The sequence below is a fragment of the Nymphaea colorata genome, chromosome 7 (genome assembly GCF_008831285.2).
Source record: "Nymphaea colorata isolate Beijing-Zhang1983 chromosome 7, ASM883128v2, whole genome shotgun sequence".
NCBI classification, from domain to species: domain Eukaryota; kingdom Viridiplantae; phylum Streptophyta; class Magnoliopsida; order Nymphaeales; family Nymphaeaceae; genus Nymphaea; species Nymphaea colorata.
This window is the reverse complement of record NC_045144.1, coordinates 9,945,762-9,963,843: the sequence shown is the minus strand read 5'-3', so window position 1 is coordinate 9,963,843 and position 18,082 is coordinate 9,945,762.

The window sequence follows — 18,082 nt, the reverse complement described above, 5'->3', positions numbered from 1 at the left end:
GTGAGTTCCATTAGGAATATCAACAACCTCCCACGTATTGTTCTTTGCCAGGGCGTCCATCTCCTCTGTCATGGCCTGTAGCCATTTGGAATCCTCCCTGGCATCCTCCACTGACCTGGGAATAACAGCCATAGATAAAGAGGTAATAAAGCACTTATAGTCTTTACTGAGTTTAGCATACGAAACAAATCTCTGAATAGGATGAGAAGTACATGACCTGGTGCCTTTGCGTAGGGCTATGGGAAGATCTTCATTCATTGGACTTGGATCATCCGGGGAGCTCACAAGATCGAGATTGGTAACATCAACAACCTCCATCACATCCTTCTTCTTCCTATTGTATACCTGATCAAACAAATGATCACGGGACTGTTCTTCCACAGGGCCCCCCTCCATCTGACTGTCTCTGTCCTCACTGTGTCTACCACACTCACACTCGGAGAACTAGCCGTGTAATCCAAGAAATCTGTGAACTGAATCAACTGATGCGAAGAATACTCGTCCATTCTCTCACCTAGACACTCCTCCTGAAGAGGATTCGCAGGAAAGTATGCCTCATGTTCATGAAAGGTAACATCCCTGGAGACATATACTCTGGAAGTGCTAGGGTCAACACATTTGTATCCCTTCTGGGTGGAGGAATACCCCAAAAAGACCACTTTGATGGACCGAGGATCAAGTTTCTTGAGAGTGGAACTATGATCATGGACAAAGCAAACACACCCAAACACCCGAGGGGTCAAAGGCCAGGGATTCTGAGTAGGCCACAACACAGAATAAGGAGAATGACCATTCAACACACGAGTAGGCATACGGTTAATGAGATGAGCACTAGTGAGAAGTGCATCACCCCAGTACCACTTAGGGACATGACGTTGAAACATAATGGCCCGGGTGACATTTAACAAATGACGGTTCTTCCTTTCAGCCACGCCATTCTGATGAGGTGTGTAGCTATAGGATGTTTCATGTATAATACCCTTGCTTCGCAAGAAGTCATCAAGGGATTGGGAGACATACTCTCGAGCATTGTCAGTACGAAGGGTCTGAACAGGGGTCTGAAATTGAGTTTCAACAAATGCAACGAAGTTTTTGACAATGCCGGGAACTTCACTACGTTCTTTCAACAAATACACGAACGTACACCGAGAATAATCATCGATAATAGTCATGAAATAATGAAAACCACGACAGGTGGGTACTCCCGAAGGACCCCAAACATCAGAGTGAACCAAAGCAAATGGACGGCTGGTTTTATTGAACGAAGTAGGGTACGAGGCCCTAACATGCTTAGACAACTGACACACTTCACAGGCGAAGGTGTCCAAAGAAACAGACTGAAACATCTTAAGAAACAACTGTTTAAACAACTGAAAAGGAAGATGACCAAGTCTCTCGTGCCAGCGCATAATAACGGATCTGTCCTCCACGACAAACAACTATCCACTGGTGGCTGAAATCAAAGCAGAGGCAACCTGTACTGGCATTCTGTAGAGACCATCAATAGCCGAACCAATCCCAATCTTTTGCCTCGTCCCCAAGTCCTGCAGTAAACAACGATCAACAAAGAATATTATATTACAGTTTAGCTCTTTGGTAATACTGCTGACAGATAACAAATTTACGGGAATATTAGGAACATGCAGGGCATTATGAAGACAATATTTGTTCAGTAATGATAAACTCCCTTTTCCAGCCACAGAAATAGAAGAACCATCAGCCATAGAATCACGCTGCTGCCCAGAAGTCAACTTGTATTCTTGAAACATCTTAGGGTCCCCGGTCATATGATGAGTAGCCCCACTGTCAACAATCCAATCACCGGGAGGGGAATTACCTTGATCACTAGTAGCAACAAGAGCCTGAGCTAACTTAGCTCCATCAGACGTAGATGTATCCTCTGACGTAGTAGAAAGGCGACTGATGTAAGCTTGTAGTTCCTTGATTTGATCCGGGGAAAGCCTCGACTTTTCACCACTTGAAGAACCACTCTGATTTGAGTCCTGCACAAGAGAACCTCGCCGACTAGACGGAGGGCGACCACGAACAAGTCTCTTCTCAGGGTGTAGATCCCAACAAAAGTCAACAGAATGTCCTGACTTGTGACAATGTGTACATCGCCTAATAGGGCGCTGGCCAGACACAGAAGAACGGTTAACAAAGGCCGAGGGACCATTCCCATGACTGGAGTCAATCTGCATCACTTGGCGCCTTTGTTCCTCGAATTCCACTCTGGCATAAACATCTTCTATTCCAGGAATCTCATCACAGTTGAGAATTTGACTCCAAATGGATTCAAACTCATCACGCAAGCCTCCAAGGAAAAGGAACGTCTGGTCCATCCATTCCTTTTCCCAGTACCGGGCATGATCAGAACCACAGTCCCAGTTATCATTCACATGATAATCAAGTTCCTCCCACTTAGTTTTCAGGGCTGCATAGAAGGAAGCAACAGACAGGTCACCCTGTTTCAGAGAATAAATACTGCGTTTAATCTGGTACATACGCAGAACCCTTTTCTTGTGACCATACATCCTCGCAAGCACAGTCCATATATCAAACGAAGTCGGCTTCCACAGAATAAGAGGCTGAATATCAGCGGACACAGAGCTGATGATCCACACCTTAACCTGACTGTCTTCCAACACCCACGTCGCCCATTGAGGATCAGTTTTGCTGGGCGTCGGTTTGTCGCCTGTGATATAGGGAAGACGACCACGACTCGTTATCCCAATCTCGAGAGCAGCAGACCAGGAGAGATAGTTGTCTTTAGTCAGACGAATGGGCGTGACCTGGACCGGCAAGATCTCGCTCTTGGGAGCGCTGCCCGCGTCAAAGGCCACATCACTTCTAGGTGCAATCTCTTCCACCATCACAAGCAGTCAAGTCAGACACAACACCAGGCAGCAACAAGACAACACAGCGGCGGCTGAAACACCAGCACCACACGGAACCCTAGGTGTTGGCGACAGCGCTGGATCGCCCGACGGCGGCGGCGCAGAGACGTGACGGCGCTGGATCGTCCGACGGCGGCGGCGCTGGATCGTCCGACGGCGGCGGCGCAGAAGATCCCAACGGCGGCGGCACGGAAAACCCCAACGGCGCAGGGGCGACGGCGGAAACACAAGACGAAGTCGAACGATCTCACGAACCTTGCTCTGATACCATGTAGAAACATGCAACACACGAAGGAAGAAGAAAGGAACACACGGTATACGTGGAAAAACCTCAGAAAGAGGAAAATACCACGGGAAGCTCTGACCTAGGTGCACACCGCAACCCTAGGAGAGAGAAAATCTATTCACTTAATTCAACAATTACACTTAAGTGAAGATTATATTGGAGGGAGAGAAAGAGTGCCGCCTACGGTACCGAGCCAGCCTTGGTACCCATGCCCCATGGGACCCGGTTCCCCATTACAATCTATTTTAACAGTTAGCAAGATATTGCAGGTTGAGGAGGAATTACTTAATTTGCAACAGGGCGACCAGAGTCTGGCTTAGTATTTTGCTTCTCTCAAGCCAATCTATGGACAACTTTAAGCATTAGTCATCCTTGTCCAACATGCCATAAGACCCATGGTGAACAGTCCATGGTTGCGAAGTTTCTACAGGGTCTCTCTTCTGAATACGCAGTAGCAAAGACACAGATGCTGATTAGAGCAGAGATCCCTGACCTAACTGAAGCCTACAACAGACTCAGCCGTCTTGCTATGACCCTCTCTCCGCCCTCTAGTGATATCCATGCCTCTGCCTTGGCAACCTCAAGAGGTCGTGGACGCAGTTCATTTAGGGGGAGAAGCATGGGTCGTGGGTCAGCAGAAGGTCGGGGGAGATTTCAGTGCACCTATTGTGGAAAAATAGGGCATTTGGAAGACAGATGTTGAGATAAACATGGTCGTCCTACCGCGGCGCCGCCCTTAGGAAGAAATGTTGCATCTAAGCTAGGAAAGAACTCTTTATAGTCTCCTATTGGATCTGCCCAAGCAGCGTCATCAGTAGTAGATGGGTCTTTATTTTCTTCTCACCCTGAGACAGTGACTGTGAGCATCAACAAGTCAGAGTATGAGGACTTCCTAGCACACAGATCTATCCAGTCATCGGCCTCTATAGTCATGATAGACAGTGTTATGTCTGTTGATACTATCCCACATGATATAGGTACTACTTGGATAATTGATTCATGAGCATCAAGACACTTTTGTAGTAGACCTTCTATGTTTACTGTCCTACACTCATTACCTCAGACACGTCATGTAAGACTTGAAAATGATCGATGGTCACATATTATGGGTTATGGAGATATCAAGATCTCTCAGTCTATGACAATTCTTAATGTGTTATATGCTCCTAAGTTTCCCACAAATCTGTTATCGGTTGGACAATTGATTCATGATTTACATTGTCGTGTTACATTTGACTCTGGTGTATGTTCATTTCAGGACTTGCAAACTGGGAAGACGATTGGTGGAGACTATGAGAAAGGGGGCATCTACTTTCTGTTGAATCCAGTGGGTATTGCAGCATCATCGATCACTTCATTTTCATCCTCCTTTCAGTGGCATCTCAGACTTAGTCATCCATCTGTCTCCAAGCTCCGTCACCTTCTTCCTCATCTTTTAGTACCAGAGACATTTCAGTGTGAAGCTTGTCAACTAGGCAAACACACCCGTAGCAGTTATTCATCGAGTCTGAGTCTGTCCAGTTGTGGACTATTTGATCTTCTTCATGTTGATGTGTGGAGTCCTGGCAAAGTTGCTAATAGGTCAAGATTTCGTTATTTCCTTGTCATTGTTGATGATTATTCTCGAGTCACTTGGGTCTTCCTTTTGAAAGAAAGGTCTGAAATCGTATGTACTCTCAAAAACCTTATTATTGAAATAAAGACCCAATTTGGTATTTTTGTTGAAAGCATTCGCACTGATAACGCTCTTGAGTTCAAGGCATCTACCTTAATGAAGTTTTACTCTGATAATGGCATTTCTCTTCAGTTTACTGGTCCTCATACCTCCCAACAAAATGAAGTTGCAGAGCGAAAACATCAACAACTTTTAAATGTGGCTCATTCCCTAATGTTTCATAATAATTTACCTGCATATTTTTTAGGAGATGCTATCCTCACTACATGTTACTTGACCAATCGTTTACCATCATCCTCTATTGACAACAAGGTTCTCATTAAACTTGTGCATCCACAACGACCATTGTTTTCCGTGGCTCCCAAAGTATTTGGTTGCACATGCTTTGTTCACATACTTGGACCCACACATGATAAATTGGGTGCCCAAGCCATTAAGTACATCTTTATAGGCTACTCCAGAAACCATAAATGCTACAAATGCTTTGACCCCTTAACTCAAAAAGAGTATATCAATGCAAATGTCACGTTCTTTGAGTCTAAACCTTATTATAGCTCCCCTCCTATCTCTGCTGAGATGCCACCGTCGCCAAACCCACTACCATTTCTTCCTATTCCTTTGGAGTCATTTCCTTTTGAATCTCCTTCTAAAGAATCTTCAACTGTAGTGTTCAAGTTTCGTGATCCCCCGCTGATCTACACCCGTCGACAGGACCTCTCTCATGATCCTTCACCAAACGCTTCTCAGGAGGTAATATGTTCATGTGAAGTGAGTAGCCTTAGTCCGTCTGATCCCTGTCAAGACTTATCTATTGATCTTCTCAAAGGCAAGCGACAATGTACTCTGCATCCTATATCTCATTTTGTGTCTACTGACGGTGTTGGTAAAAGTATGCAACAGTTTATTCAAGCTCTTACTGCTCATACAGTTCCTGCGTGTCACCAGCAGGCTTTATTAGATACCCAATGGAGACAGGCTATGCAAGATGAGATGTAGGCATTAGTTCAGCGAGACACCTGAGAACTTGTTGATCCTCCTCCTGATTGTGACATTGTGGGTATTCACAGTGAAATATAATTTTGATGGGTATATCGAACGATACAAAGCTCGGTTGGTTGCTAAGGCCTACACACAGACCTACAGAGTGGATTTCTTTGAGACCTTCTCTCTGGTTGCTCGGTTGAGAACCATTTGTCTTATTATTTCTGTGGTTGTACACCATGACTGACACATGTATCAGCTTGATGTCAAATATGTCTTTTTGTACGGTGATCTCGATGAGATTGTCTATATGCAACAACCACCAGGGTTTGAACGACAGGAGAAATGTGGAAAAGTGTGCAAACTGAAGAAAGTTATTTATGGGCTCAAGCAGAGTTCTCGCACGTGGTTTCACAAGTTCTCTGAGGTCGTCTCAAAGTGTGGTTTTGCGAGATCTCCGTTTGATCATTCTCTATTTATCAAAAAAGACTTCCCGGGGTATCATCGTTCTAGTGGTTTATGTTGATGATATTATCCTGACAGGTGACTCCGATCAAGAAATTTCTGATACAAAGTTGTTTCTTCAAAAACACTTTGTGACGAAAGATCTTGGTTCACTATGGTATTTCTTGAGAATAGTGGTTGCTTGAAATAGAGATGGTGCCATTCTCTCTCAACGTAAGTATGTTCTTGATTTATTGTAGGACACCGGGATGCTAGGAGTTAAACCGACTAATTTACCTATGAATCCACGCATACATCTTCATGATGACCAAACAGAATTAGTGGATTCTCGATCAATAGATCCCTTATTGGAAAACTCCTCTATGTTACTGTGACAAGACCATACATTAGCTTTGCAGTGGGGAAGCTAAGTCAATTTATGAAAAAACCTAGGAAAGTTCATTGGGATATTGCTTTGATGGTGGTCAAATATATGAAATCTTCTCTTGGTAAAGGTCTTTTGTTCACAAAAGGCAAGACATTGGAAGTGGAAGCCTATAGTGATGCGAACTATGCTGGCTCAGTCGAAGACAGGAAATCTACCACATGATTCTGTGTATTTGTGGGAGACAACCTTATATCGTGGAGAAGCAAAAAACAAGGTGTGGTGTCAAGATCTAGTGCAGAATCTGAATACAGAGCTATGACTCAAACTGCAGCAGAATTAACTTGGGCTAGATCCATGCTATCTAGCCTAAGTGTGTCGATTCTACTTCCCATGAAGATGTACTGTGACAATCGAGCAGCCACATACATTGCAAACAATCCAGTTTTCCATGAAAGAACTAAACATATTGAAGTGGACTAACATTATATTCGGGATCCTGTTCAAGGAGGAACCATTGTCACTATTCATGTTCCTTCAGAAAACCAAGCTCTAGATATTTTTATTGGTGATTTTTGTAGATGTTGTGACAAACTGAGCATGTTTAATATGTATTCTCCAGCTTGAAGGGGAGTGTTGAATTAGAAGATTCTATGTTTCTAGGTAGCTCTTTGTAATATTAAAGAGTTATAAAATCTCTTTAATATTTCCTTTATTTCTGTTTGATGTAATCTGTAAATCTCCTTTCTACCATAATCTTTTTATAATGGAGATTAGGGTTAGTGAATGAATCAAGTGTTTTCTTTCTCCAATTACGGCTGCTATTCTCTCTCTCTCTCCACATCTCACGACATGGCTCCAAACCTCACGGCTGCAACAGATAGGATTGCTGCTGCTCTGTGACGTAGGACAGTAAGATCTCTTCTTAATGCTAGTGACAAAAATATGCTTGCTCAGCTTCTTGTACCATCCAATCAGATAGGTGCCTGCTTGGAAAAGGTGGTAGCATAATGGCAGAGTTGAGAAAGATCTCTGGGGCACAGATATTTGGGAAACGAACAGATATGAAAATGTGCTTCAGTGCATGAAGAAGCAATCCAGGTTGGTTCTTATTTCTCTCTTTATTTAATCCCCTGGTGAGGTATTTTTTTTCCTTCCCATCATTGGTGTGATACCCTTACTAAAATTTCATGACGACCATATATTTGGGGAGTTGAGTTAGTACAGGAGGCTCTTCTACCAGTTACTTCAAAGCTGTGCCATCATATGTTTCATGATGAAGTTCCTCTTATGCACCATCCACCACATAATCCTTTCTCTGAGCACATACTGCCAATGGTGTCATACATGGGAAGGTGAGAGCCATTACCTATAATAGTATCCCAATTCTGGTCCCTCACCATGTAAATGTGATCAAGCTGAGGTCCTTGCAACCCATGAGGAATGACCTCTCTTCCCTCACAGTATCCAACCAGGGATTCCATGGATTTAAAAGGATGCTTCTGTCAACTTGCATCACATGTACCATCTTACCTTCTTAATATCTCTATTGTGCAAATATTTTGCCTTCTTGGTCTTTAATGTTGGGAATTGTTATTGTATTCTGTGTATCTATAATATAGTGAATTGGATGGATATAGTTGTTGTGGTTGTTGTTGTTGTTGTTGTTGTTGTTTGTGTGTGTGTGTGTGTGCTTAGTTCCCTTTTTTCATCATATCCATGTTAGCAGCTGTAACTTTTCCCCTGTTGTCTTAAAGTAGTTTCGTAACTGTAGTGAAAATTGAGTCTAAGATGGCCTTACAGATTTTGAGCACTAAAGATTCTACCTTTTTCCATATGGTGGATGCATCTATAGTGGAGATGGGTGGTGCCACATTAAGTTAACCTAACGAGAAAAAGTTTAAGCCCTGCTAAAGAGGATTTTCATAATAAGAAAAATGCGCAAAGGGAAAAGAAGCCTTTATTAGTAATGTCCCAACTTCAAACTACATTTCATCGACAGCTAGCTACTTGTTAACTATTTTTGTTTACCATTTTAGGAATAGTTTAACCCTCCTAGCAAAGTTGTTTATTTCTGTGGTATTACATATGAGATTAGGGATGTCAACTGATAGGATTCAGATTGGATATCAGTCTAAAATATTTTGATTCAGATTGAATATCCATCCAAAATATTTTGAAAAAAGAAATGGATATGGCAAAAATTTTAACATCCGAATAAAAAATCGGATTGAATATGGATTTAAAAATGATATCCGATCGAATTCAGATTTGGTTTAAATAATTATCTTATCCGTTTGGATAACACTTTTCTTAACATGATATTTGGATCCGAATTTAGATATCCGAACCTGAATCCGTAGTCGCCCATCGGAATGCGGATTCACCCATCTTAATCCGATGGAATCTGAATCCAAAACTGTAAATCCAAATCCGGAACATCTTTTGACATTCTGCCTTGCTGGGCTTTGGACCTGGCACGTTTTGGGTTGTTTTGGTAAAAGCTGTAGCAAGGGAACCAACCTAAATTGTTGACAATAAATTACATAAAATCTATACAAAGGGTTAAACTTTTAAAGATTTATCACTCTTCCATAAGCCACCCCCTTTGACCCACGTCTAGTTTTTTTATCACTCAATAGCTAGAAAATGAAGATTCATAAACATATTTCTTTCTCATGGACCCTAATCCATGATAAACTTGAATCTTGTTTTAAGTATATCAAACTGTATAAAGTCTGACATTTGTTGAGTAAATTTTAACTTAAAATGAAGAAATAATATCACATAAATATAGTAGCAAAACAGAAGCTTAATGAAAACAGACTACTAGTATTTTCAAAACAAACTTAGTACAGCATTATTATGTTGAAAAGTTGAACTTGGTTTATAAGAATAATCATCCATGATTACTGTTTGAGACTATAAATTTCCTTCATATGTATCTTTTGTAATTTAGACTCAAAATGCATACTTGAGACAAATTTTTGGTTTGCTATCCAAACAAAATTTTAAATTAAACCAGACAAGCATACTTTAATAATTAATTAAATTGTTTTATAAAGTAAACTATATAAGATAAATTAATGCAATCAATTAACCAAAAATTCTTTTATCGAAGTAATTTTTTAACTAACATTGAATATATACATTTTAAAATGGATTTTTTAATAACAAAATTTTATTTGTTCAATTAACTAGATGATTGGATCAAAACAAACATGGATCTACATGGTTACAAGTGAGAATCTATTATCTTTATTGGACTCTCTACCAAATGGATTAGATGCTTAAAAACCACAATTCAAACCCAACTGTAATCTACTGTTTCTTATTTGATATAAATTGGTATTCCTGAAATGAATCTGGGTTGTGAGTCAATGGAATTCGAGTCAATGGGATTCAGCCATTCAGATCTGATATACCAATGTTTATTCGATTTCACTAGATTGGTTCAATTCAGTTTGAGTTCTAATCCAATCCCGAATAAGAAAGCCATGTTATAACCAATCTTAATGCCCTATGCCAGTGTTCCCCCAAGGCCGCGAGCAATAGCTCGAAAGACTCTGGCATTCCACAAGATCGTGGCTGGGAAGACGAAGCCAAAGCCAAATGAGTAACTTCATAGAGTCCTCAACGACAGGCTTCATACCTGGTTGCCAACGGCTGGCCACCAGTAAGTGTCCACTAATCTTCCACGCCCCAGTGCGCAGAATAATGGCCAGGTCTTGCTGGTTGCTTACCCTAACAAGCAAGGTATTGCGGTTTAGGAAGGAGAACTGCGGATTCTTGACCTCCTGCCACAACTTCTTCAAACCATTCATGAACAGGATCGTACTCCATTCCCCGTCTGGGTTCTCCACCGACTAGGCAACACACCAAACGGCCGTTTCATTAGCTCCATGTCTCCCCTGGGAATGAAAATGCGAGGTGAAAGTCCGCATTGCAATCTACTCCAATGCCTCCCCGTCATCTTCCTCATCCATTTCTTCTTGAACAAGTTTCTGAGCCCAAGATTTAAGCGAGGGCTTCTAGCGAGATGAGGGCGGAACCGTTCCCTTTACCGTTCAACGTTTCACAGAAATTTCCGGCCACTTCCGAGCCCCAGCTGGCCCCGGCTGCTCCAATCGCGTGGCCACCTCCTCCCCTCTCGGTCTCCATCGCCTCAGGAATCACCAAAGGGATTTTTCCCCTAACCATACCCGACGAAGCTTGCAGCGGAGGAAACTCCGCACTATCCCAAAGGGACTCCGAGACCACTCACTGCCCCTCCGGGCCACCGAAACTCGCCGATGCCTGGTCTTCCTATTTCGAAGACACCCTAGGAGAGCTTCTCTCTCCTCTTGTGTCTTCTTTTGGCCAACGGTCGCCATTCTTCTATTTCAAAGAACATCTATACCAACTACCATGTAGTTTAATGCTTTTAAATTAACTTATGGGGTTTCCACTTTCGTATGTTTGAAAATTTACTCTTTACAAGAACAACTAGCCAAAGTTTTGGTGAAATTACAACCCAATCAAGTTTTTATTTCTTTAACTTAAGTTTGTTTTTGTCATCCAAGAACAGAAGCTTGGCTTCTCCCCTTGCATGCTGCGACAAAGTTTGAGAGAAACCGGATTTAACCAAAACGAGGGTACGTTGTCAGTTCTAATGCTTCATTTTCATCAATATATGACTATTACAGTAGGTTTGATCCTAACAATCTCCCACTAGACTTGATCATATATTTATTTATTACAAATTTTAAAAATAAGAAAATTTTAGTAAATAAAAAATTATTTCAATTTGATTGGTAGGTGCACCAATAAAAAACCGTTGAGTTCATGTTTATCACATGCATTTGTTCCCACATAACATAAAAAACTATGTTATTTGGTTATGGATCACTAAATTGGGAAAGTAAATAAGAGATACTGTTTAGCAGATAAAAGACATTGCAGATAAAAACAAGTAACAATAGTTGTTAAGAAACCAAATAACAAGAAAGAAAAGATCATGAACATTTGAGGAAGAAACATATATTTCCTCTATAACCTAAAAGAATTGTGCTAAAATTGATCAAAATTTTCAACAGGAAAGCTTACATAATCGTGTGCTTTCTACAAAATGTTTAAGCTATGTTACATCTTGTCTACTATATAATTTTTATGCATCAAATTCAAGATATTCATCACATATTTTCTGGACGACATACCTACAGTTATTTATATATTTCTTTATGAAATTGACTATATGCCTGTCCTTTTTCTTTCTGATTTTTAAATAATAAATCGGCCTAAATCTCATATTTTACAGAAAGGGCTATTATCTCGTATTTGGTAAAATTAGAAAAGGTTAAAGCACAATAATGATGAAACCAAGGCACCTTTCAGTCTGACTAGCTAAACATTTGAAATGTCAATATTTATATTTTACCACGCTTATTATCTTGAACACGACATACTACTTTTGGGTAGCAGTATCATATCATATGAGTTTAAACACAATCTAAATGTAGATTTTTCTTATAATGAAAAGATTTCTCAAGTAAATTATGCTCACTCACTTTGGTGGGATTAAAAACGATTTAATTAAAGACTTACCATTCTGAATATCAACATTTTAATTTTCTAACATGCTTAATGAATAACCATTCATTTCATGCAGGACATAATATAAAATAAATAAATGAATTAAGGCCATAAAAAACAAAAGTCTACATCTTCAAAACTTTATTATTCACAACACCAGAATTTCACCCTTTAAATCCCCATAATATAAGGAACCAGCTTTGTATCAGTTCAAAATGGACCATATCGGGTCATAAGAGCTACATACCATTCATAAAACCAACTAGATCAGTCTTATATCCGCAAAAGATGTTTCAGACATACTTATTTTGAAGTAGCCAATCTCATATTTTCTTCAAATAATTACCATCCACACCCCCTCATCCTCCCTTCCCAACTATTTACTCAAAAATTAATAAAAGCAAAAAACATGAGAAGTGCCCAGTCTCCCTTCCCAACGGTCGGGTTGATGGCATGTAGTAGCATACCTTTCAGTTTGAGCCATAAAGAGTGCTATCTTCAAGGTATTGTTCAATGTTCATCAAATTTTTGCTCCCTAGTTTGTTGGTTTCATAAGGTACACTCACACATTTCTAGAGGCTAAACATCCACATGCTTTTAACACACTTAAAATGGGGTCTAACTACATCCCGGTAAAAGGTATGAGCCCAACATGATGCAGAACTTACATTGAATGCCCAAAATATTAAAACCTAATTAGTTAACCGGAAAAAAGAAGAATCCGGAACTTTTTGTGAGCTTTTAATAAGTAAATATCAGATATTTTTTAATTTTATTTCCCAATGGATCCTAAAATTTGGGATTATCGACTTGCTTTTTTTTTTTTTTTTTTTTTCAGAAGGGTTTCCCGCTAGAGTATAAAAATTCATAGTGTGGTATACTGTTGAGGGCAATAGAGATCGTGAGTAGTTGCCCGTTTGCTTCATGAAATTAACATCATCGTTAATTTCCATTTCAGAGACTGATTCAAAAAATGAAACACCTCTCATTGCCTACAAGGCCCTGTTCACAAACAATTCGATACTGCAATTTGATCACCTCGGCCGAAAAGAGGGCATGAAAGCTTCCCTTTTCCGAGGATAGAGGGTTGCCAGCCGGCCCAGCCCTCCTCTGTTGCTGTTGTTCGCGAAGCTGAAAGGTGATTGCGTTATCATTTCAATTTATTTTTTAGCTTTTTCCTACTCGCCATGAGGTCTGGATCGCTGCATATTGTCTACCAATTTTATCTACTGCTGAATGAGTTTTTTTTTTTCTCGTTTGGCGTCATGTGACTGGTGACTCTCTCTCTCTCTCTCTTCACATTTATAAGAATGAAATCTGTAAACTGTTTCTTTGTCACCAAGGTGCACCTTCTAACAATTTCGATTAGACTGGTGACTCTCTCTCTCTTCACATCTATGAGAATGAAATCTGTAAACTGTTTCTTTGTCACCAAGGTGCACTCTTCGAACAATTTCGATTAGACTTATTATTGACACGAAAAGTTCATTGTTGATCATCTTGCTCTTCATTTCCTTCGAGCCACACGATCAGCCTTTTCACTTGGCCACGGAAAAACACTGTTCATCGAGTGTTTTTTTTCCTTTTCAGTACGGTTTGAACCAGCCTTATCAAACGCTGGAAAAATTCACTCGCTCAAAACGGATTTCCAGGGTAAATTTACCCTGGAAAAAAGTCGGTCGGCGATTCCATTTTTGTCCGTTATGGCTTCTTCCATCGCGTCTATTCTCCCCCGCCACCGCTTCACAGGTAAGATCGTTCCACTTCCCCTCTCTCGCCCCATCTCTACTTTGTTTCTCTCCCTCTGCCTTTCCTTCTGTGTGTCCGCCGCACGCGTTGTGTCCATAGGAACACAACAGAACGAGACGCCTGGAAGGAGAACTGTGTGTCCTCCACTTCCCCTCTCTCGCCCCATCTCTACTTCTGTCCGCTCTTCAAATTTCTCTTTTTCTTAGAAACCATTTTTTTTCCTGTTCTGCATTTTGTTCTAATATGCTTATGAATTTACTCACTGCATTTTTATTTGTAGAGCATATACCGATGACCAGAAATTGATACGAGTAGTAATTGTTCTTCAACATAGCCTTGTTTTTTGAAGTTCATAGGTGAAGGATCTCTTGAAACTTTCTCTTACGTGCTGAATTAGGTGTTGAATGTTGATCGAGTCTTGGCTTCCGGTCTCATGTTTAGTAGTCCTAGTAATGGTTAACCCGTTATCTAAGTTGGATTTAGATATGTTCCCAGCTGAGCACACAACCACTATCCAATTTTCTACCGCATGGAATGCACCAATGGCTATAGGATAAAGTCTGGTCTGAAATAGGGGGAGGCTCCAAGCGAGAGGGACAGTAGGTCGTGTCGACTCCATCAGTTGGTAGTTGGCAGCAGGAACAGCAACACCTGCTGCAGTGGACGATGTATGAGATCCATGGCCAATACTGTCACTCCGTGTTTGGTCTGTTGTCCATGCTGTTACCTTGGACTCCTCATTATAGTACCTTGCTCCAATCAACTTCCTGTTACAGGTATACAGGGAGGGTATTTTTCAGTAATTATACAATTTCAAGCTGCAAACAAAGAATTGGAGTTCAAATTACTTGTTGCAATTAGAGGCACTGAAACCTTTGGCAGTCATACAGAGTCACAGACTCCCTTCCAACGAGAAGGAACTGGAAACATTTCTTTATCAGCAATAAACTAGGGGACTCTCGCCAAATTCCTGCATGTTACAATAAAAAACTCAAAACCATATCCCTTTGTTGAGCCATGGGGCCATTCTTGGTTTCTTTAGTGATACCTGTATCCAATATGCCAATTATAGTGTCTGCACCACTGCTGGATGATTCAGAGCTTCAGCTGTGATACACATCTTCAGATACCCCAACCTGCAAAAAATCCAGATCCCATGATCTGGTAGTATGAAGCTCAAAAACTGGATCAGGTAACACTGACACAACTCCTGGTTTTTTGGCGATTGCAGCTGCTTCTGTCTCAGATAAATGTTGTGCAAACCCAGAGAATGCATTTCTGTTAAATGAGAACATGCTTCATCTATTACACTGTTGGTCTTTGCAGTGGACATGTTTGGTCCAGATTTTGCTGTGAGTGCTTGTCAGATTGCCCAGTCCAGCTGCGTAAGATCATACACATAATTTTGATCAATTAACAAGAGCGTTATTTTAGCAATGGTAAAAGTAACTTTCCATTCACAAAGTATGATAACCAAATTAACTCTTTGCATCAATTTTAAAGGATTTCATCAGAGCGCATGATAATGAGTGTTTCAATACTTGTATACAATGCATACTTTCGTTACAGTTGCTGCTTTCTGTGTTCCGTTTCGTGTGGTTTTCCCTTTTGTTCTATCTAGATTAGGAGTTCATGGGCACTTTGTAAAACGAGAAAAAAAGAACTACATTCATTTCATTGTTTATGGGCACTTCATGAAACAAGAATAGGAAGCTAGATTGATTTTCGTGTTGAATTGGTGCCGTTTTGGTTCGTTACTGTAAGTTATTTGGTGTTATATTCTATTTTACTGTCAAATTACTCGAATTTTCACATACAACATATCGTTATGCACACTCCTTAACAGTGAAATGTTTATGATTTTGGTTTAAGGTTGCCATGTTTCTATTTGACTTTTTAAACAAGGGAAGTTTAACGGTCAAAAAATTTTTTTATGAAAAAATTTTACCCTGGAAAAAAATTCCAGGACATCAAACATGGCTGGAACAAGAAAAAGGAAAATTTACCTCCCATGTCAGTTTACCGGGAATTTTTTTCCCCCCCCAAAAATCCAAGCCGGCCTTCTCTCTCTCACAAGCCCATGGCCAGGTGCGTCCTTCTTTTCTCTCTCTCTCTCTCTATTCGGCCGGCCGGCTTCATATGTACAAAGAGACTTCGCAGGAGGGCTTTAATGCCCTCTTCCCCAGCAAACAAGCGGAAAGGAGGGCATGAGAGCCCTCTCTTCTTCATGAAATATTTGGAGTCTCCATGAAAGATTTGGTGTGAAGCCCTTGCGGGACATGGAGCAGCCGCCGAATGTTGGATAGCCTCGAAGGCTCTTAAACTCAGAACTCTCTCTCGTTCCTCCGTCCAGGTTCCTCTCTCTCTCTCGGTCCTGGCATTAAACTCAAAACTCTCTCTCCTTCCTCCACCGGGGCGTCTAGGTTCCTCTCTCTCTCTCTCTCACACACACAAGCCCATGGCTGAGTGTGTCCTTCGTTTCTCTCCCTCTCTCTCTTCGGCCGGCCGGCCTTCATATGTACAAACATGCTTCATACAAGGGCTTCGATGCCCTCTTCCCCAGGGAAAAAGCCGAAAAGAGGGCATGAAAGCCCTCCCTTTTCTGGCGACAGAGGGTTGCCAGCCCTCCTTTGTCGCTGTCACTGGCTAAGGTGGCAGGATAAAAGAGGTACTCTCTCGCTGGTCATTGTGCTATTCCTTCAACTTCTTTTTTAGCTTTTCCCTTCTTGCCACGAGGTCTCGTTAGCTGCATTTTGTTTACTGGCTGAATGACTCTCTTCTCTTTCGTTCTTTTCTTTGTTTTAATAGATTGATTTTATGGCGTTCTGTGTTTCTTTGACCATGATTTGACTGGTGGCTCTCTCTCTCACTCTCTCTCTATATGCATATTTGAATTACAGAAAAGAAGAAAGTACTTGGTTATAGATGAAAGTTGAAGTGCTAGCAGGTAGCTTTGCTTAAATGGGGAGCATTGCATAGATACTAGTCAGAGTTCAAGAGTGGACTACATTTAGTCTACTTTTTTTTCTCATCAGCATAATGCAAAGTTCTGTTTAGAAAACAGTGGTGAAATGAAGAAATAATTTTAAAAAGTGTGCTTCTTTTCTTATAAATTTTGATTTCAAATATATGAACTGCAAATCCCACAAGTTACTTTAGTAACATCTTTTTGTTTTGAGGTGGTTTTGCCATTTTTGGTATTTCAAAGAACTGACAAGAGAGACATGTGTAACTAAATGACACATCGAAGCATTGCTTTGTCATTCCCCACAAGATCCTGTTTGCAATCGATGCCTAAACGAAAAAAAATATGAATGTAAATTACATACCTCTAAAACACAGCAACAAGCCTTGAGAGTCTTCGCTCGACCAATATCTCCAAGAAGCTTAATCATGAGATCACTATTAATACAATCAAACTCAAAAGATTGCAAGCATGACATTGCAATCTCTAAGTTTGTTAAGCCAGAGTGTAAAATCATCAAGTCTGTGAGATATGCAGCAGACATCGGCATATCTTTGTTGTGCTCTCATAACCCTTAAGTTGGGGGCACTCACCTAGCATTCTGCAGAGGTGACCTGTATCAAGAGCCACAGTACCAGTACGTAAGATTAGACTCTTGATGACAGGAAACATAGCTACGTCATCGGTTCTGAATTCGAAATCACAGTTGTCCAACATAAAATGCAACACGGATGTGCAATTGAATAACTGCAACATCCCATCCAAGAGATGGAGGCATCTATATACCACCATCCCTATCATCGATTTCAACGAGGACAACTTTTCAAACCCCATTGAGGAAGTCGCCCAACATGGCTCCAGGCATGTAGACCATCAACCTCAAGAGCCTAATTTCTTCACAATAGTCAACCAGTTCCTATTGAGTCATGACCTATACCTGCGTGGATTCAAGTTGAAGGTGACTTTGAGTAATGAAACCGAAAAGAGGCATCTTGAAATATGAATACATTTGTCGTTGCTGTAAAGAAAGTTGAGGAATTGAGTCTCATGGTGGACATTGTAAAGAAGGTGACTTGTCAAGAGTGTCCACCATGAGACTCAATTCCTCAACTTTCTTTACAGCAACGAT